Here is a 22,941-nt window from a genome sequence, read left to right as displayed (position 1 = left end):
AGCCCTGTCAAGGTCAAATGCCTATAAATCCCATCAGCTTAGAACTCAATCACTATCCCTCTAAAAATGGTATCTCATCACTGTTTCCACGACGGGAGGGGCAATCACGCTCTTTGATTCCTCTTGGCTTGACTTTTGTACGTGGAGCTGGACAATTTAAGGAGTCCTTCTTGCTTAAACAAAACATTACAGAAAGGAAGGGATAAACAAACTGTTACTTCACGGCAGGAAAAAAGAAGTGTAAAAAAGCTCCAGTGAAAAAAAAGAAAAAAAAAAAAAGCTCCAGTGCGGCTGAACTTGAGTAGCCTCAGGGAATCAAGGTCATTCTCACAGAACAGGTACTACCAGAGCAGGGAGCAGCGTGCGCCCTTGTCTTCGTGAGACCTCTTCTTCCACAAGCCATTAACAAAGCCAAATGCCCCAAGACTTAGAAACACCTGATAGAAGAAAACATATCTCGCTTCACCCATAAATGCCTATTTAAGCAACCTCCAAGCTGTTCCTTGACTTCTGCCGTTCAAAACGTAGGCTGTTCAAACGTAGCCCGCTTCCTTGTCTGCAAAATGATAACAACAGCACTCTGAAAAGTTTCTGCGAATGTTATATGAGCTAACACACCCTAAATCCACGTTAAAAGGTATTCAACTGACTTTCATATTCTTCCTCCCGATAACTCAGGCCTCGAACATCATCAGAATTAATCATATTAATTCTCCCTTCCATGAGTCTTTAATAGGGCACAAGCCAGCAAAGAGAGTCCTCCCCCCTTGTGAGGATTCGGGGCCCTTCAGGGAAGCACCGATGCTTCTCCTCTGAAGGGAAGACTGCGCTCCACGTTGGCGGTGGCCCTGTTCATAAATAAACCACACGTAGGACTTGAGTGCGGCACTACAGACTTACTCCATCTAAATAAAATAAAGTTTCTCATTCTAAACCGCACTCCAGCAAAACTCTACATAAGTGTGCGGAGCATCTCATGTTCTCACAGGCTTAGTAAATAAATGGACTTTTTAAATACTGACTTTCATTAAAACCAGAAGGTTTGTTAGCAATATCCTCATGGCAATAATAAAATACCCATTTTATTCTCTGGTTCCTTCTCCTCTATATATTACCATCTAAAAATGTCCCACTTGTTTGTTCAAAACATTTCATATAAACGTCTCACTATTTTAATATAAGCAACTGGGAAATTATGCATAAAGGTTATCTTGAAATCAAGCTCTTATCTGGACTTCTGTAACAAGTACCTTAAAGTTAGCAATTTTTAAAACCCTCAGAACAAACAGAAACATCCATTCAATTACTGATCCAGAAAGCTGAATTTAAAAATTGGGTTAGGGAGCTTCCCTGGTGGTGCAGTGGTTAAGAATCCGCCTGCCAATGCAGGGGACACGGATTCAAGTCCTGGTCCGGGAAGATCCCACATGCCGCGGACCAACTAAGCCCGTGCTCGGCAACGAGAGAAGCCACCGCAATGAGAAGCCTACGCACCGCAACGGAGAAGAGCCCCCGCTCGCCGCAACTAGAGAAAGCCCGCGCACAGAGACAAAGACCCAATGCAGCCATAAATAAATAAATGAATAAAATTTTTAAAAATAAAAATAGGGTTAAGAGGAGAAGGGAGAAAAGGACCTGTTTTGGGCACCTATGAGCCAAGCACACTGCTATGTATAGCTATGTATGTCAGATGGTACAGAAAACCCGAACGAACTTTTTGGCCAACTGAAATATTTTGTGTAGGTTCTCACCTTTAGTCTTGGCACGAACCCTATAAAACAGGAATTACTATTCCATTTTACAGACAAAGCGACAGAGGTCCAGTAAACTACCCATGGTTCATCTGGCTTCAAAGATCATGCTTTTTTCACTATCTCCTATATATTTGTATTTTTTAAAAAGGAGGAGAAAAAAGCGGTGTATATGTGTATATTTTTAGTGTACTACTATAGGTACAAAGCACTACTCTGTCCAAGGCACCTTATTATTCACAACAGGCAAGTTGTAATGTATAAAACAGTATCCCTGCCCACTAAGCAGTAAACATAAGGATATGCTGGGAACTGCCAATGATAGCTTCCGTCCATCAAAGCTACTCTATATATACCATGCTATTCTTCATTAAGACATACAAAACGCCTTTAAGTTTGATTTTTCCCAGACATACAACAAGCACTTGGAAAGATATCAAGGGAAAAAACTTAAATATCAAATTAAGTTAGCGAAGTCAGTTATGATACGAACTTTTATTTACATGTCTGGGTTTCCAACACAATGTACATATAAAATTATCACCCTGAGGGTGTATTTAGACTTATGGCTGTACTTCAAATCAGCATAAGCATTTATCAGAAAAATATTCTGTTAAAATTTATCGAATAGAGGTAGAATTAATGCATATTCCTAAATTAATGTATTTAGAAATAAATCTTTATAGAACAGTGTTTCACCATTATAACTCAGGTAACTTGTCATTCTGAATAAAATTCTACCACCAGAAATGTTTAACACTCAAGCCATTTTACCCAAGAGTCACATGATTTATAGTCTTAAGATATACTGAAAACTTATACCCATTTAACCAGGTCAACTATTCAGAATACCATGGTGTTTCCAACCACAACTGGAATAAATTGAACTTGCACCCCTCCCCCATGATATATTAATAAATTTCCAAACAAACTCTAAGGCATTACTTCTCTTTTTTTTATAAATTTATTTTATTTTATTTATTTTTGGCTGCTTTGGGCCTTTGTTGCTGCGCATGGGCTTTCTCTAGTTGTGGCGAACGGGGGCTACTCTTCATTGCAGTGCTACGGCCCCTCATTGTTGTGGCTTCTCTTGTTGTGGAGCAGGGGCTCTAGGCGCACGGGCTTCAGTAGTTTGCTCATGGGCTCAGTAGTTGTGGCTCGTGGGCTCTAGAGCGCAGGCTCAGTAGTTGTGGCGCACAGGCTTAGTTGCTCCGTGGCATGTGGGATCTTCCCAGATCAGGGCGTGAACCCGTGTTCCCTGCATTGGCAGGCGGATTCTTATCCACTGCGTCACCAGGGAAGCCCCCATTACTTCTTTATATTTTAAAGAAAGCAACTTATGAATTGCTAAATTAAATTGCCTGCTCCCAAATCATAAGGACCTATTCTTGCGAAAAATATTTAACCTGAATCTAAACGTGCCTTTAGATTAAAGGAAAGCCTCTAGTTTACAGAAAATACAGATGACAAACAAACAAGGTAAACACCAACACAAGGAAACAAATTCAGATATGGTACATCCTACAAGTTCTCTGCTGAAAGTCAGCAGAGGGAGGGAGGAGGTGGTATTTTTCTATATTTAAAAAACTACAGGGACAAAAGCAACAACCCACAGTGCAATATGTAACCCTTGACTGACTGGTTCCACAAAACAGAAATGGTGACAAATGACGTTTGGAGGACAATTAGATAACAGTAAGAAATTACTGTTAATTTTATTAAAAGTGATAATGAGGGGGTGATTTTTGTCCTTAAGTCTTTAGTTAGAAATGCATACTAAAATTTGTCAGCTGAAATTATATGATGCCTGGGATTTGCTTTAAAATATTTTGGCAAATTAACCCAACATTGTCTTCGCTGAAAGACGCTCTGCAAAAAAAGCTTCTACAATTCAATGCACTTGGGAAATACTAACTCCTCTGTTTCCCTTCAAGGACATAGAGAATGAACATTAGAAATAAGGATGCTCAAAAATCCTGCAGTTAAAAACAAAAACACCTGTTTTACTTTTGTTACCCCAGATCTTCCTGCTTATTTGAACATAAAACCTTGCTTCCCTGCATAATGTCTATTAATTTCCTGAGAGTCCATTTCCATGGAACCCACTTTGGGAACTGCTGCCTTATCTAGCTAAACCACCCTGAGGCAAGGTTCTCTTAAGTCACGTGCAAGCTTCAAGAATCCTGAATAATCAAATATTCACAACTGCATCTATCTGCAACTTAGGAGCCGCTCACCTCTTCTGTCTTTTGAGTCGATAAATTATTATACTTACTCTTTAAGTTAACATGCTTTAATTTATGTCATACTCTTTCTGTAATATGAAATTGCCACTGGAAAATCTCCCTCAAATGGACTTAAATTTCACGTATTCACATCCACTTTCTTGGAAATCTACAATGGAATAGATTTCGAATTCTTAAGTTTCAAACCACACCTAGTTTTCACTCTCAAAAGTATCTTGAGATATTTCAAAGGGTCCCTCCCCAAACCCTCTCCAGAGACTCCTCAAAATCAGTAACTGGCTTCACAGAAAAAAAAACACAAAACAGAACAAAACATAACCTCAAATCAAAACTCTTTCACAGTCCTTCAGGTGGTACTTAAGGGTTCCTAATAACTTACCTCAGAGACCCCCAGATTTCCATCTTTATGCACCAGAAGTGGTCCCATTCTTATAAACGGATCCTATGGGTACTTGAACAACTAAATCCCAAGACAAATTCACCTTACCACAAATTCTACTTACTCCACAGCGAAAAGTTTTATAGCAAGCTTTGAGATATCTGTAGTTCATTTGAGAAAAACTGTGTCCTATTCCCCAGTACTTTTAAAAAATCCTTTGGAAATTCACTTAAAAGTAACAAAAATGGCTAACAAAGAAATCTAAGCTAGAAGTCACTACTACGAGGAAAGAATCAAATTTGATGTCTCCCTGGTATCTAGGAAGTCATTTACAACATTCAAAACCCTTTCATATACATTCCGTCATCTGACCCTCAAAACCCTGGAGAGACGCCTGTTTTCCATCATAACATATATCTAACATGGCTCAAGTTGAAAGCTGACAACCTGTCAACCCTCAATTATCCTTACCATGGAGAGAATGTCGGCATAAGTAATTTGATTCAGCTGAGCAGTGTAGTGTCCCTCACCTCCTGTCTCTCAGTGGGGATGCTCAGGCCAGACCCTACCACAGGGACTATCACACATGATTTTGCTTGGGGGTACTTGCAGGCAGCTAACTGTCCATAGGCATTTAGATCTTCACACATATCATCCTCCAGGCCTTTCCTATTATCCCACAAGGAGAGTAGACTCTCCTCTGAACTCACTACACCTGCCTAGGATGGTCCAGTAATATCTTTGTAGCATCATCCCACGGAGCTTTCCATTTTCACCCATGCCAGTGTTCCCACATAAAAGAAGGACAACGTGGAACTGCAGGCAACACATATGCGGGCAGACAAAACTGCTTTGGAATAAAGTGACCCTGGTTTGGATCCTGGATCTTCCTGTCTTGGCCACGTGCGCTCCTTGCTCTCAGATCCCTCACACGTACATGGCGCTCTCTACCTCCTAAGGCTGTCAAGGGCTGGGGGAGAGAGACCCTCCCCACGGTAAACAGCATAGAGCAGTGTTTAACAACTGCGGGGTGTCTGCCTGCCTTTCTCCCAGAAGGGGAAACAAGCAATTTTTAAAAATGACTAAGGCAAGCCAGGACCCAACCATCAAGAGGCCTACAGCCCATAGGCAAAGCAAGCAGGCAAACGACTTTTTAATAAAAGACAAAAAGAGAGAAACATTACAATCAACGTACAAGCAATGTGCTGGGGGGATTAAATGGCAGGAACCATTTAGAGGCAGAAGGGAGAAATCAGAAAAATGTGAATGAGAAAGCAATATTTACTTAAGCTAGGCCTTGAAGGACAATGAAAAGTTCAGTGGTGGGGGGAAGGAGAGGACAGCCTCCTCAGAGGCAAAATTGAAACGAAGTAGGACAGTTACAGTCTCAGTGGCAGAGACACATGGAGGACAAGTGGGTGTAGTAAAGAAAGTTACGAATCAGACCACAGAGAATCTTGAAACCTATGAATAAAAGGGGAACAGCCAGGGCTCTTATCTGTCCTTGCATTAGCTATGGTGTTTTCAGTTGCGAGTAACAAAAACTACGTGACAATAAGGGACAATAAGTGACTTACACTGGGGTTTCAAAACCTTTTGATCATGCCGCCCTAACAGTAAAAACATTAAACATGTACCCCAATAATTTATACATAATTAAAACACTAGTTACGAATTACATGTGTATACTAATGTGGTATATACATTATAAAACATCCATCAACAACTCTTTAAAGGATGAGAACGATCCAAACAGTACTCTTAGGTTTATTTGCATTTATTAATACACATCCATGCACAATTTTGGTGCCAACTCATTAAATCTGATTTAAAAGGCATTTCCTAAGAACACGTCTACATGTTCTTATTCCTGTAGATTTACATCATTACCATTCAACTTTCTTTGCAAGAATCTTTTTAAACCACTTGCCTATTTTGTTGTAGTCAGTCTACTTAAAACTAGATGATAGGGCTTCCCTGGTGGCGCAGTGGTTGAGAGTCCTCCTGCCGATGCAGGGGACACGGGTTTGTGCCCCGGTCCGGGAAGATCCCACATGCCGTGGAGCGGCTGGGTCCGTGAGCCATGGCCGCTGAGCCTGTGCGCCTGGAGCCTGTGCTCCGCAACAGGAGAGGCCACAACAGTGAGAGGCCCGTGTACCGCAAAAACGAAAACAAAAAAAACAAACTAGATGATGTAACCCATAAATCCATTTACATGGATAGAGTTCACCAAAGACAAGAACAAGAATGAGGGTACCACTGTCAGTTCCACCAGGTTGTAAAATGCCTCCTCTTCCCTCAGGCGACCTTCTATAACCTAAGTGACAAGAAGACTTTCAGATATAACAACCAGTGTCAACTCATCTATTAAATATTAGTAAAGCTTATTTTTTTTTCTAGATAAACTTTTAATATTTTCTTTCTTCCCATATTGGATGGTCTGGCACACTCCACTTTGGAGATCACTGCCTCAAACAATAATAAAAAAAAATTTTCCCACATAAGAAGTTCTGAGTCACAGTGGTTTTAGGGTTGGTTAATTCTGCAGCTAAAAAAAGTCCCTGTGGTCTTAGGCTCCTTCCGTCTTTGTACTCTGTGATTTTCAGAGTGTCAACCTATTTTATTGTACTGACAATCTTAGGTTCTCAATATGGTGGGACCCAATAGTTGGTCAAACACTTAATCATTAACCAGTCACAGGTATGGATGGTATTACTAAGGTTAACTTGGCTTAATCAAGATGCACTCCCTGGGACCGGAGGTACACCCAACTTACCCTGCAACACATGGGCAATGGAAAACTAATCAAAAGCAGCATTATGTTATCAAGCAATGTGGTAAATTCTTACAGCAATGGGCCCCTGCTATGAATCATGTAACCACAGAGCATGAGTGAGCCTAGACCCAGGCAGAAAAGCCGCCCTGCTGAACCCAGCTCCAATTTCTGAATCCCAAGCAAATAAAGGGTTGTTGGTTTAAGCCACAAGAAGGAAGGGAGGACCAGGATGGGGAATGCTGTGGTATGGGCAAGAAACTATCCCTGCGCCCCAGCACTCTACATATGTAGGACAGTGGGTGAAGAAAGAACAATGCTGTTTCATTTCCACAGAATTTTTAAAGTTCAATCATCTAGTTCAGAGTCAGCAAGCACTCAATAAACATTAAGAATTGATGTTACTAATCCCAAGTAATTTAGTATAAAGCATGGCAGACAGAGGGGAGTATAATGGGTCACATGGGAATAATGACCAACTTCCGAGTTTTTTGCAGTAATTCAATACCCTGTTACACAAGTGCCTTGCACGAAGCAATTCAAATCCCCACAGAGTGTGGAAAAGTCTACTACTCTCAAGACTATAGGGTATATATCACAGGAGCATTAAAAATGTTCACATTATTTGGCATATTGGTATGTTGTTATGACCATCAACACCACTTTTGGAAACATATCCTGCGTTAGACAGCGAGCTCTTTTTGTTTACCCAGCTCTCTCTCTCTACCATTAATAATAACCCCCTTCTTTGTAGGATACTTTGTCTCCCCACAGTCCCATCTTGTGGGTCTAATGGGGACTGCCAACCGTAACTCTCCTTTGGCTGGCATCAGGCCAACCTGGGTTCTCTCCAGGGTTTTCTCAAATTGGAACTGAGAACAAAGAGTCAGTTTCTTGATGATGAGAGGTTTTGAAGGTACCAGCAGCCAGGTACCCCTGTGTGCTGGGCCCTATGATTTTTTAATTTATTTTTTATTGGGCCCTGTGATTTAATGATGAGTAAATCATATCTGAGCCAAAGGGCTCTGATAGCCTGAGAGATATTTCTTTCCAAAACACCTAAATGTCAAAATGGGCTGGTTAAAATAAATTATAGTAATGTATGTAATGGATTTACTAAACAGCCATTAAAACAGTGCCAAAGAAGAATGTACAGATATGACAGGAGAAAAAACACATCCCATGAGTATATACTGTACTCTAAACTGTGCAGATACATTACATGCACCCTTGTGTGTCGAATCTTTTACATGTAAAAGATTCAAAAGCACATGTAATAGAAGATCCCATTTTTGCATGAGCATATATGCATGAAAAGGTCACAGCCAAGTGTTTCTTAGAGACTTCCCCAACTCCGACCCCAACTCACAGAGGTGATAAGCCTCTGTTCTGGGCGTGGCAGACAGGGTGGTGAGTGGTGAGTCACCGTGGTTCCGGGCTGTACGGCTGAACATCCTGGGTTCACATCTATATAGTTGTGACTGGAAGATTTTTACTAATAAATTCCCTCATGGCAGCGGCAAAATCTGTGCTAAAATTCAGGGACTATGCCATCCCTCTGCAACACTTTTCTTGTCCTTGACATTCCTACCTATAGGACTCTTCTTTCCAGAATATTCTCCTTGATCACACACACCTGCAGGAGCCCCTAGAGACAACATCTACCCTAGAAGGGTATCTCTCATCAGTAACACAGCCAACCCAAACCAGAACCCCTTCGACACTGCACAAGATAACGTCTCCCGATAGCCTTCTTTATCAAAAGTCCTCCCCTAACCTTCAAAATCCATTCTCCTCATAATAAAAAACCAGAAGCCATTCTTCTGCTTTGCTGCTCTCGTCCCCTTCTGTTACACTGATAACCAAGTCTCCCAACTTCATTAGCAAATACTGCTTCATAACACTGTCTCTCCACGCACACCTGAAAATGGCAGCCTTTTTATTTTATAGTCAGCCAATCAGAACTCATTGATGCATCCTCTTCCTGAGGTTTAAACCCCATTGCTTAATATTTTAAAAAGATGGTCTTCTGAGAATAAGTTTAAAGAGCTGAAGATGAACAGGTTGCTCAGACATAAAAGAGCCTATAGCTTAGCACATAATTTTATTTTAGAACCTTTTAAAGAAAATCCATACCAGCTTCCAGATGAGTGTCAAGTTGCACTCACCGCTCTTAAATAGGCAAGCAGGACACAGTACAAACATTTAGAGTCACAGTGAAAATGGGTCACCTGCAGCCTACTACTTCTTTACCGTTAAGCCAATAGCATAAGGGAAGAATTTATTTAGCACAGGAAGTGCTGCAGAATCAGACTTACCCAGACATCAGTAGAAAGAGCCCAAGAAGGATGTCACCAAAAATGGGACATTTATCCAGGCTTTGTAATTCAGCTGAGAGATATCAAGAAGAAAGGCAAATGATATGTTCATTGCTTATTTTAAAAAAGATGTACAGATTTGAGAAGTGATTTCCTTAAGAATGCTGTCTGGGTTACTAGTCTGGATTATAAATTGCACTAGACCCTGAAGCCTCCTTAATAAAAAAGAAGTTGAAAATAAACAAATGGTTAGTTTCAGGTATGTGAATTTCTGAAACTCTCTTGGGAAGAAAGTTTTATTACCATTATTACTGAACTGTTTTTAGTCTCTGACATCAAAGCATAGATGTTAACCCTGGGGTTCTGAAACCCGAATAGCCCATAAATGAAATGCCACATATTAACATTAGTCTGTTTGTCAAGTTTTAGCCAACTTACTTGTGACTCCCTGAATAAAGAGAGATATGGGGGTGGGAATAGGGAGAATCAGAAGACCTAGGTTCAAGTTCACCTCCACCATTTATAGATGATATCAAGCAAACTGATCTAACTTGTCCCGCCTCAGTTTACTTAACTGAGGGTTTAAGGATAAAATATGTAAGTAAAGCCCTTTACAAACCCCAAAGTACTATTCTAATATTACAGTACTGGCTCCAGAATGCCTACATTTCTCAAACTACTGGATAGTCACAGAACTTTGTGGTTGAAAGGTAATCCCATTACAGGGATGATAACAATGAGAAAACTAAGGCCCATAAAGTCTTAAGAGCCTAGTAAATAGACAACATTTGTAAACTGGTGGGAGGTTGGGAAGAGGTTCTAGTTTTTCCACCACTGAAATATGCATTTTAAAGGATAGTTCAAAACAAAGCTATCCTAGGAACTAAAACAAATCTCTCCCCAGCAATACATATATTTCTTCTGCTTTATTTTGCTTTTGTAAACTTTACTCCTGTAACTTACAAGTTAAACAAACTTTTCATCAGAAAGATAAAAAATAAAGCCATGGGCTTCCCTGGTGGCGCAGTGGTTGAGAGTCCACCTGCCGATGCAGGGGACACGGGTTCGTGCCCCGGTCCGGGAAGATCCCACATGCCGCGGAGCGGCTGGGCCCGTGAGCCATGGCCGCTGAGCCTGCGCGTCCGGAGCCTGTGCTCTGCAACGGGAGAGGCCACAACAGTGAGAGGCCCACGTACCAAAAATAAAATAAAATAAATAAAACCATCTCCCTGACTATGAGACTCACAGCCTACTTGTAACCCAACCCAGACAAAAATCTTTACAATTGGGTTAGAAATGTCTAATGGAAACATCGACATAACATGAACCTCCAGCTATGCTGGCAGACATCATTATACTATGGATTACAGTTCTAGCAGCCCAGGGATACTGATTTTAATGTTCCCGGGAGACAAAGAATTAATCAGCAACTCAGAGGGGGGTGTTGCCTAAAAATGAACAATTTAATCGAGAAAATTCCACTGTCTTTAGATTTGTGCCCTCAATCACCCACTATCAAAAACCCACTATGGCACCAAATAAATTGTGTGTGGTTAAAGAGACGAAATGTGCTTTTCTACAGGCTGTTATGGGAAGCAGAAAAAGGCTGACTATGAATCAGTTATGTTTTAGTTCCACGATGGACATAAATTATGATAATTTAGACATTCTGGTGGTTAAACCAAAAAAGCAGGAAAACCATGGCTCCCAAGTCCCAGTAAAAGTTAAGTTTGTGGTATCACAGCTGAAAGACAGGGTCATGAAAAGTGACCTTAAATTTATTTCTGGACTTTCCTGCCTCCACTAAAATCGATGACACTATTTCCCATCTCTTATTGTCAAATCACAACAATCCGGAAGCCTGGACCGAATTCACTTGGCAGGTAACAGGAGCAACCCTAAGAGGAAGTCCTGAAGGATGTCAGATACCATATTTCCTTCACTCCCACATACTTTTCATCTTAATACCTCCAGGATATATTTACGATGAGTTCTGACTGACACTCACCAAGCATTCTGGCTGACACAAATTTTGCAAAAACTGGCATACTCCAAGGGAAGGTCCCTTGTGAGATCTTCAGTAGCTTAGATGAGTAAAACAGTCAGACTACCACTATAATGAACATCTCTCGGTGGCTCATAAATTCTTTCATTCCCAGCAATCAAAAAGCAGCTGTTAAAATCCTGGAATCTTCCTAGTAGCAGATCTTAAATACCTCCAAGCTGGCCAGGGAAGCTTCCCAACTGCTTTCTTCTCCTTCCCCTCCCCCATCCCAGGAGTGCCAGGCTGGCAGGAATAACGATGACCCAGGAAGGAAAGAAAAAAAAAAGGGGGAGGGAGGGAGGGAAGGAGGGAGGGAGAGGGAGACGGGGATAGAGAGAGAGAGAGAGAGAGAGAGAGAGAGAGAGAGAGAGAGGGAGGGAGGGAGGGAGGGAGGGAGGGAGGGAGGGGGAGAGAGAGAGAGAGTAGCGGATCTGGTGAAAGCAGAGATGCAGACTCCCTTCATTTCCACTAAGCAGAAATACCAACTCTCTGTACCAACTCACCAGGTTTCTCCTTTCCTCTCCTATCCCCATCCCCCTCCAAACACATTAACTTCTGCAGTCTGATGGTGTGGCATTTGGAGTTAATGACCTCAGCAGTCCTAAGGCCATTCCTCAAAGATTTTTAACCAGTCACTTCCTTTCCATGCCAGAGCTCGAGGCCCATCCCACGGGAAGATTCAGCTTCCTTTTACCTTGTAACCTGCCCAGACGGCGATGCTCCTAGGGTCAAGTTCAAGATGAAGGTGCCCTCCTAACCTCCCGGAGTTGACTCAAGCAGGGAACAGCGCTACAGAGACGAGTCCCACCCCTCAAGACACGGGGATCTGGGGCTGCCAACAGTGGACTGGAGGGGGTTGGGAGGGGTAGACTGTCGCCGAGCCCGGCGTCCTCCGAAGCCCTGGCCGCGGCGCCGTATTTCTACCTGGCCACCGCCGCATTTCCTCCCGGAGCCTTACACAATAAGTGAAGTAAGTTTTGAGAACGCCGGTCCAGAGACATTTCTGTCTGCAAACTCGGCACACAATGCTTTGGGGCTTCCTTCCTCGCCAGCCGTTCCGGAAAGCTGCCGCGCCAAAGCGGGGAGCCCGTCACACCCACAGCGCTGCGCGCCCGCACCCCAAAGTCCGGCAGGAAAAACGTGCGCCCTGACATAAGTCCCCCCAAAGAAGTGAGCACTCTTCAGTCTCCAAGAACGGGGGGGGATACACAACCTTGAAACAATTCTCACTCTCCCTAAAGATCTAATCCTAGCTCCCCCCCACCCCCCAAAAAAGAACGTGGATATACTCATCGCAGTGTTCTTGGAAGCGAAGCAATACTTTCAGCCCAGAGTGGGGCAATATGACTCCCTCCGAGGCTTAAGTTCACCCGTCAACTTCGCGACCCACGCTCACCTCCGGGGGCGTCCCGGACCCCGCGGTGCCAGGTGCGCTTCTTCCTCGCCTCCCCCAACCCCAGGTACCAGGCGCAGCCCAGGCCCTTGCCAAGCCCGAAGGCAACAGAGGAGGCGGGAAAGGGGGCGCGGAGACGCGCCGGGCGGAGGTGGTCCAGACACTCGAGCGTGCAGTCGCGCGTTCCCGGCGCCCCCGAACCCCAGCTCCGCCCGGGGCCGGCTCGGTCCGGCGCGGAGCTGAGGCGAAGGGAAGGTACCGATTCTCCAGAGCCGCCAGGACCGAGGCCCGAGGCGCCCAACAAGTTCGTGCCTATCCCCGGAAAGCTCCCGGGTGTGCCCAGCGAAGGGGGGGCAGGGAGCCTCCAGAAACTTTCCCACATGCCTTTCCACTCTCCCATCACCCTCTCCTCCTCCCGAGACCCCCGCTCCCCTCTGCACCGCAGCAGCTGGCGCTGCCCGGGACGCGCGGAGGCCGGCGGCGGCGCCAGGGCGGCGGGAGTTACCTACCGGGAAAGTTTCCAGCCCCTCGGTGCGGTTCCCCACCGCTAGGGCCGGGCCTCGGGGCGCGGCCAGCTCTGCGCTCCGCGGCTGCCTCTCCGCCAGCTCCCAAAGCGGCCGCTGCTCCCGCAGCTGCCACAGCTCAGGCTGCGCTCCGGCCCGTCCCCCCGCCTCGCACGGCCCACACCGGGGCCTCATTGGCAGCGCGAATCCCCGCCCTTGCGCGTGTTCCCGAAGGCACCTTCCTCTCGCGCGCCCGCCCGGGCCGCGCCTCCCGCGCCCCTCCCCGCCCAGGCTTGCGGCGGCTCCCGAGACCCACTGGGGCCCGGCGCGTGAACTTTCTGCGGGGTGCCCAGCTTCCCCCTTGGGGGCTAGTCCCCCGAGGCTGCGCTTGGTTCCCTGCAGGATTGGACCCAAGATGGGCGATAGTCCATCTTTTTTTCAACCTCTAAAAAAATCAGTGAAGTGGCCTGGCCTCCCCTCCTTGCTGCATTTTGAAAACAGCCGAGGAGGACATATGGGAGCAATTAACCAAGATGAAGTTTTGGTGGATGTTTTAGGGTGACTTGTGTGGCTTTCTTGAATTTTCTCTGCCTCACTTAACTACATACACACTCACTCACTTTCTTGGGCAAGAATGAGCTAAGGCAGATGTAAGGTGTAAAGGGCACCTCGCCTGCTGTGTCTTTTTCTTTCCCGAACGCGAATTAGGGAGGTTTGGGGACCGGTGATTGCCTCGAGCGTCCCCGGGGCCGGGTCCCAACAGCCTCCTCCAGCCGCTCGGGGCTGGCCCTGTGTTGTCTGTGCTAAAAACTTGGAGGGCAAACGTCATGCTTATATCGGCGGGAGGAGGGAGGTATGGAGGTAGGAGAAACACAAAGATGCTATTATTGTTTCGGTCGGTAGCAGTAAATTAAATTCCCGAGTTCCCAAAATGTTTTGTTATCCCCCAGCAGAGCAAAAGCCGGGGTAGGGCCTATGGATTCAGGAATCCTGGATTCCCAGGCAGGCAATTCAGGCTGGGGGGCGCAGCCTACTCCACACCCGAAGGCTTTTAGACCAGCCTTGTTCACGGAGGGATCAACTAGGACTGTTGCTGTCTTGTGTGGCCTGCGGGAATCATGCACGCGTCACCCCAATGGTGTGTCTAGAGCAGGGAATACAGAAGTTGCTATAAATGGATTTATTGGCAACCCCTAACCTTGCTGTGGCAAATCCGCCTTTAAAGACAACTGTGTTTTAAACGAGTCCCCACATAAAAACTTCAACCTCATGCAGAGCTTCCCAATATAAAGATACCCGGTGAGAGGAGCGTCCATATTTAAAGTTCCCGTGAAAAGGGACAGGAAGTAAAATGCCACACAATCTCTTTACATAAATAAAAGATGACTGAAACTTGCTGGCTTTTTCACCCACAGTTTCAAAGGCCTGATTATTACTGTGCTGATATTTGAACAGTAAACGTATCAGCAGGCTTGAAGTCTTCCTGAAACAAAGCAGGATATGAATATTTAAATAAAATATAAACTGACTAAATCAGAAGAGCAGTTGACTTATTTCTTCATTCTGAAATGTCCCATTGCTGAAAAATATGGTAATCTGTTTTAATTTCTCTTGAAATGCACAAAAGTTACCAGTCTTTCAACAACAGATGAAAAAGCAGGACAGCAACCTCAGTAATAAAAGGAAGACACAAATTAAAGAGAAAAAAAAAAAACTCCACGCTAGTCTAACTAATCTTAAATATTAAGATATAAAAGAAACAATCCTAGGGAAATAGACTGGTACAGTTCCCTGCCTCCCACTTCGACTTCATTATAATAGGTGAAATGTATAAATGGATGAAATTTACAATTTGTATCACATTTTTCTGCCTTTGGCTCTTCTAAGTTATATTCTCCAAGTTTTTGATGAAATTGCTCTGTTAAATTGGGTTTTGAAGACAATGAAATTCATTTTTTTCCCTCTATCCTCAAAGCTCCCTAAGTAGCAAGTAGAAAATCACATAAAGTAAATATGCTAATTACCGGCATCAGCTTTAAATTATTTCTAGTTGAAAATTTTTTGTCTTTATAGCTTCAGAAGTCACAGTCATTAAAGAACTTCATCACTGCCTAGTTAGGAGTGTTTAACATTCTAAACAGGCATACAGCTAGCAATCTGAAATTTGTACACAGAAGGGCCCTGTCTCCCCTTCTTCCTGTAGTGTTTATATAATCCAAACTACCTATGTTATTAGGTAGTTATAATTAACTATGTTATTATGCACAATCTGATCTCCACCTTTAAACAGTTAACATTACATACAGTATGTCATACTAAGAACATCAAAGCTGTGTTAAGCTGTGAGTGAAAAGGGTACATTTTATAGAAAACAAGGCCAAAAACACAGAGTAATAAAAATTCATGGGTGAGGAAAAAAAAGGGAGATCCATTAAGACCAAGTCTGCAAGAAAAATTTATGAACAATTTGTAAGCAACTAAATAAGTGTAGTATTAGTGGAACACAGGTTCAAAAAATGAATTTTAATGATTTTTAAAAATCTGCTTTTCCCTTAAAAAAATAAAAGATGTTTTTGGTTAGTTGTTAGGTGAGGGCTTGAGTTTTAGGGGGAGGGGAGGGCAAGAATCACCTCTTGCTTTTCTTACAGTATTTCTGCTTACCCTATCCAATTTAAAAAGCTCACTCATTATATTTCTGTTAATTCCAGTCAAAAAAAATTAAAAGAAATATAGATCACATGAATGTTATATGTTGAACACGTTCACCAAGCATACATACAATATACTGGATTCTATTTTTAAATTTTCTGTCAGTTTGCCAGCAGTGTAGCTTTTCTCAGCAGAGTGAAAGGAAACAGCAAATAAACTGGTTATTTTACCCTACAATTTATTACCCAGGGCAATAGGCTGAGGAAGGCGTGAGAAAAGAATGTGCCTTGTGAGTGTTAGTACACTATTTTCCCTTGCTCAGATTCTTAAGTACTTCTATTTTAAAGCAAGACTAAGTTAGGATCATAGCCAGTGTTTATTATGGTATGTGTAGTATAGAAGACATAGTGAGAAGTGAAATGTTTAAAACAGTATAGTACAGACTGCCAACAAACACATGAAAGAATGCTCAACATCACTAGTCATTGGAGAAATGCAAATCAAAACTACAATGAGGTATACCTCACACCCGTTACAATGGGCATCATCAGAAAATCTACAAACGACAAATGCTGGACAGAGTGTGGAGAAAAGGGAACCCTCCTGCACTGTTGGTGGGAATGTAAATTGATACAGCCACTATGGAGAACAGTATGGAGGTTCCTTAAAAAACTAAAAATAGAGCTACCATACAACCCAGCAATCCCACTACTGGGCATAAACCCTGAGAAAACCATAATTCAGAGTCATGTGCCACAATATTCACTGCAGCTGTATTTACAATAGCCAGGACATGGAAGCAACCTAAGTGTCCATGAATGGATAAAGAAGATGTGGCACACATATACAATGGAATATTACTCAGCCATAAAAAGAAACGAAATTGAGTTATTTGTAGTGAGGTGGATGGACCTAGAGTCTGTCATACAGAGTGAAGTAAGTCAGAAAGAGAAAGACAAATACCGTATGCTAACACATATGCATGGAATCTAAAGGGAAAAAAAAATGGTTCTGAAGATCCTAGGAGCAGGACAGGAATAAAGATGCAGACGGTAGAGAATGGACTTGAGGACACGGGGAGGAGGAAGGGTAAGTTGGGACGAAGTGAGAGAGTGGCATGGACTTACATATACACTACCAAATGTAAATAGATAGCTAGTGGGAAGCAGCCGCATAGCACAGGGAGATCAGCTCAGTGCTTTGTGACCACCTAGAGGGGTGGGATAGGGAGGGTGGGAGGGAGACGCAAGAGGGACGAGATACGGGGATATATATATATATATATATCTGATTCACTTTGTTATAAAGCAGAAACTAACACACCATTGTAAAGCAATTATACTCCAATAAAGCTGTTAAAAAAATAAAAAATAAAACAGTATAGTAATTAAATGCAAAAACTGAGACAGGACTTTAAAAAAATGAAGGCAAGGTAGGCAATCCAGACTCAAAATAATTCAGCCCACAAACACTTTGCCTACTTTGGAGTGTTTTTTAATGTTTACAGAATTCATTCTGCTTCGATCCATTCATTCCTCCTTTCCCTTTTAACGTTTTGGAGAGGAAACTAATTTTTTAAAACCTGGGGAATAATGAAATAAGTTGGGTTATATTTAGAAATCAGTTGGGAAAAACAAAGGAATTACATACCCTTACACAGTTCCTGTGTGTGTGACAATCCAAGGTCACACACATATACCAACGCATGGTCAGATGTGGGCTAATGGCAGACATCCATCCAGGGATATCAAAAGCCATACTTGTACACAGTTATTCAGGCAGTTAAGTTAAAAGAGTTGTCTAACTGGACATACAAACCCCTCTGCAGGTCTAGCACATGGCCTGCCAATATTGCAGAAGCTCATCCAATAGTGGCTAGGCCGTGAATTATTTAAACTGATAAGGAATCCACTGAGGGAAGAAAGCAGGGAGATAGATTCAGGGGTTCACATTTCCTTATTGGAATATAGGAGTAACTAAAATCCTGGGAGAATCTGGTTTAAGATGGCATGCCTCTGACTAACATTTAAAATATAGATTTAGTCCAATATTCTGATGGTGAAATGGTCTGTCGAGGAAAGAGAAATTTCCTGTGTTCAGGAAGGGTAAGGTAATGCAATCAGGTAATAATCCTTCCAATAAATGTTGTTGAGTCTGGTTAAGATGGCTTAAAAAGAAAGGAGAAACGTGCTGTTAAGTTTGAGCATAACAAATGCATTTTACTATTCCCCACCTTGTGAGGGGTGCCTTCCTTTTTCTCAGCAAGTTATATGAAATTCCGGACATTACAGTCATAATATCTAGACTCCAGTTCTGACTCTGGCGGTTATTGTTTGTGATTCCTGGCAATTCACTTAGTTTTTTTGAGCCTCCGATCCCTCAACTACGAAATAAGGAGGGTAGCATGGAATCTCTGCCTCACAGATTTGGTGGGAAGATTAAATGAAATAAGGTGAAAAGCACTTAATAAATTAGAAAATGCTCTACAAAAGCTAATTTTTATTTAATAAACAATAAGCTATATTTTCCCTCCCCATTACCTGGGACCACTTTGTTTGGAATAACAACCTAGAGACTTGATCAGGGCAGCCCAGAGGGCCCTCGTTTGCCAAATGTGAGAGGAAGAGTGCCTTAACAATGATTCAGAAGTAGATAATAACTCCAATCAAGCCCTCAGAGGCTCATCTGGGGGTAAATTGGCAGTTCTTGTCTCAAACAGTAGTAGTCAGGGGCCATTTTCATTATTCTTCTGTGTTAGTGATAAGGAAGAAAAATTGTAGTATATATACAATACAGGTGGACCTCACTTTATGCAAATCAACATATGGAAATTCTTAACTACACAATATACTGATTAAAAGGAAATGTTTCTTCTTTAAAAATTCTTGCTGAGATTCTTTCCAAGTGCCACTACCATCTTATTTACATTATTAATAACTAATAATCATCCTTTCAATTCTGTGAAATAGTACTGATACACTAAGGAGATTATGAGCTTGAACCCATATAAACATTTTTTGTAACACCAAGCATTAGTCAAAACTCCTTTGCAGTTGCATATTTATTTGAAGAAATATAAATCAGACACTAGCACCTACCACAAGATTTCGTTTAAAGGGCAGTGAACAGGAGGCATAAATATGGAGAATCTAGACTAACCGGAAAGTACGGTTTTGTTTAAAAATCAGTTTGCTGTTTCCCCTTTGATGATCAAAAATCCTAACGCAGAAATGGATGAGGAATATTGATTCTATTGATGATGATGATAATCAATTTCCTAGAACAGAGAGAGGTTTCTCTACTAAAGGGCAATGTAGGATAGACAGACAACTTCCAAGCCAAAATGTTCATACAGTAAGATTCCTCCATTTAGAAAACTATCTTTTAAACTAGCCTTGGTATTTAATACAATAATTAGAAGTTCTATCTAAAACAGTCTATTAAAAATCTTTAAAGTTGGGGCAGAAATGTTTAAATCTACACTTTTGCACTCTAGATCTTTCGTGTGTTTCATGTCTAAATGTTTCAATCGCTTTAACGGGAATCATGTCTGCCTAAGAGAAAATAGGGCATGATGTAATTATCACTGGGCTTCATTAGAGAAGTCACCCCTTACCTAGAGCATTTGTTCTAAAAACCAGCTACTTAGTAAAGATTGATTTGACTACCTAGTGAGCTGTAGCTAAAGCCCTGTTACCTTTCAGTGAATTCAAAGCTCTTCTAGCTTTCACAGCTAATCTATTGCCTCTCACTCTTCAAGGTTTTCTGTGCCTTTGAAAAGACCACCTGAAGGGAAAGAGATTACTGATACAATTACAATAGAAACAGGTTAAAACAAGACATCAGGAACCCAAAAGAAGACAACAATCACTGGGGGTTAAAATTAGGTGATGTCCTCTTAGGTTCTTCATCTTCTTTCTAATTCTCCACACCCTCACTCTGTCCCCAAGAGCCAACCAGAATGTTAGAGGCCTAAATTTTGTTAACAAAGAATTGGTACTTGCAATTTAAAAAAACAAAAAACAAAAAAAAAAACTGTCCTAATATTTATCTGGGAATCTATATTTAACTTATTCAAAATAAGGTGGCATTTGGAGAAACTGGATCACTCATACATCGCTGGTGGAAATATAAAATAATACAGCCACTCTGGGAAATGATTGAGCAGTTACTTTTAAAAACAAACAAACAACAACCAAAAAAACCCTAAATATGCAACTACTATATGACCCAGCAATTACACTCCTGGACATTTATCCCAGTGAAATGAAGACTTGTGTTCACACGAAAACCTATACACAAATGTTCACAGCAACTTTATTTGTAATAGCCAAAAAGTAGAAACAACCCAGAGATCCGGCAACAGACAGATAGTCAAACAAACTGGTTCATGCATGCCATGGAATACTTACTCAGCAATAAAATGGAATGAACTATTGGTGCACACAACTTGGATGAATCTGCAGGGGATTATGCTGAATGAAAAAAAGCCAATTCTAAAAGGTTACATACTGTATGATCCACTTATATAACATTCTTGAAATGACAAAATTATAGAAATGGAGGACAGATTATTGGTTGCGAGGAGTCAGTGTTGGTGCAAGGTGGAGGGAGAGCAGAGTGGCTATAAAAGGACAACAGAAGAGATCCTTGGAGTGATGGAAATGTTGCTGTTTCTTGACCATGTCGATGTCAATATCCTTGTGGTACTGTTCTATAGTTTTGCAAGATATTACTATTTGGGATAAACTGGGTAAAGGGACAGGAAAGCTCTATATTAGTTCTTACAATTGCATGTGTTGGAAAAAGTGATCCCAAGACAAAAAGTTTAATTTTAAAAAGTCAGACGGCAAAAAAAAAAATACTCAGGAAGATGAAAACCAAAATAATAATAGAAAAAAACTGTCATTAAACAAAAGGTCCTGTGTATCATCACTCAGCATGACAAACGTATCAAAAGCAAAGACAGTCTCAACATGTTGATTAAAACATAACATCCAGAGGCCCTTGAGAAGAGTGATCTGTACAATAAATAATGCTGATGACCAAATGGCAGAGTTGTTTAAAGTCTGGTCATAGTGAATCTAACAGCTTTTCCCAACTAGAATGTGAGCTCCATAAGGACAAGGAATATGTTGCGTTATTGAATGAATATAAGTTGTGCATTTTTCCCCAGTTATCTATTGCTGTGTACTAAACCATCCCAAACTCAGTGTCTTTGTATGATAGCAATCTAGGGTTTGCCTGGGCTCAGCTAGGCAGTTCTCACTCAGGTTGCGGTCAGAATGTGGCGCTGGTGGGGTCTGGAGCCTGGACTAAGAAGACCCAGAAGAGCTGGGGCTCCTTAGGCATCTCTCTATCTGTCTCCACACGGTTTCTCCACATGGTGGCCCCAGCATAGCCAGACCTCTTACATGGTAGCTGAGGGCTCGCAGCACAAGTTCCCAAGAGCATCTGTGGAAGGTGCGTGGCCTTTTCTAACCCAGACTCAGAAGTCACACAGCAACCTTTATGGCTCTTGTTGAGAGTGGCCATGGTGTAATAAAAAGGCCTTGGGCTTCAGAGACAGGCAGACCTGCATTCACAGCCCAGTTCCCCCTTCTTGGCAAAGTGATTTAACCTCTTTGTAACCCAAGGTGAAACTGTTTTCTTAATAACTGGCATCAGAATTCACCTTTAGAAGGTATTCACTGGGAAAACATTTATTGGGTCAGGAGGTAAGAACTTTGGACCTCAGTGTAAGTTGAGAGGCAAGGCATTACAGACAAGGGCTAGACAGCTCTGAGTGTAACAAGGAGAGGAATCTGTGTATGCTTCTGAGGAGAGGAGGTAAGAGGAAACTGCAAGATAGCAAAAGGTGCAAAGCAATGTGTACGACTAACCACCCCTCCCCACTGCCCTTAGAAGTTCCCTTCAATGGAGAGGCTAAAGGACATTATAAAAATGATAGAACGTCTATTAGTAAAGTGAAGGTTGTTTACAGTCACGTGTGCTTCTGTGTGTCCTTCTGTGCCATTCTCCCCTCCCTCTGCAGCTGACATACGAATTATACTTTAATGACAATGACTGTATTCACTTTTCAATGTAATGGCACAAAGTAGATATTCAATAAATAGTAACAGGTATTATAGCTATTGATCAAAAATTCAAATTTTACATGTCTTAATAAACGTGACTAACCATTCTTGATATACCAGTTAAGGCCATCAGAGAAACTTAAGCTTAAAAGGGCTTAACCAATAATAGTGTGTTATTGGCTCACTTAAGTGGCAAGGCCACAGGTAGAGTAAGCTTCAGAACTGGATGATCCGTCAACTCAACAAGGTCATCAGAGATTGATTTTCTTTCCACCCTCTGCTCAGCTATGTACCATGTGACCTCCATCCTTCATCTTCAAGCCAATTCCCCTTGGCAGTGGAACGTGGCTGCCAACTGCAACTGAGCTGTGTTTCCCTGTTTGCATCTAGTAGGAGAGAACGCACATTCTTGTCCCAACATTATAAGCAAGAGTCCTGAAAGTCACCTTTATTGGACCGTCTGAGGTCTAGTGTCCGCTTCTAAATCAGTGACCGTGGACAGGGGCAGGGATGTACTGATTGGCCTGAGTCAGTCGTGGCCTATCTCTGGTGTGATATCTCTGGTGTTAGAAGAGGAGGTGGTTAGTTTGCCTCGAAGCATGTGGGCAATGCCAGGAAAGGGTAAGTTCCCCAAAGAATATCAGATCAGGGAGAAGCAAACAAAAAAATATCTACCACAATTGGCAAATACGGATTACAGGCAAAAATCCTCCAGATTATGCACTATATGGGGGGAAATAATCAAGGGGAGCTTTGGTGATTAAAAAACAAGTTATATGGTTTTTTTAACCACAATTTAAAAGAAAAA

General features: G+C 42.3%; 1 protein-coding gene across 1 annotated transcript in view; it reads right to left on the bottom strand.

Annotated features, from left to right (window-relative positions):
- Nucleotides 1-13,597, bottom strand: part of TANC1 (tetratricopeptide repeat, ankyrin repeat and coiled-coil containing 1) — a 230,501-nt gene extending 216,904 nt beyond the window's left edge. Inside the window, exon 1 of the mRNA XM_079924582.1 lies at nt 13,414-13,597. The gene's annotated coding sequence lies outside the window, so the exon portion shown is untranslated. The remainder of the gene's footprint in view (nt 1-13,413) is intronic.
- Nucleotides 13,598-22,941: the final 9,344 nt, after the last annotated feature.

Source organism: Stenella coeruleoalba, assembly GCF_951394435.1.
Source record: "Stenella coeruleoalba genome assembly, chromosome: 6".
Lineage (NCBI taxonomy): Eukaryota > Metazoa > Chordata > Mammalia > Artiodactyla > Delphinidae > Stenella > Stenella coeruleoalba.
Note: the sequence above shows the minus strand (reverse complement) of the source record. Positions and strands in the feature narration are given on the sequence as shown.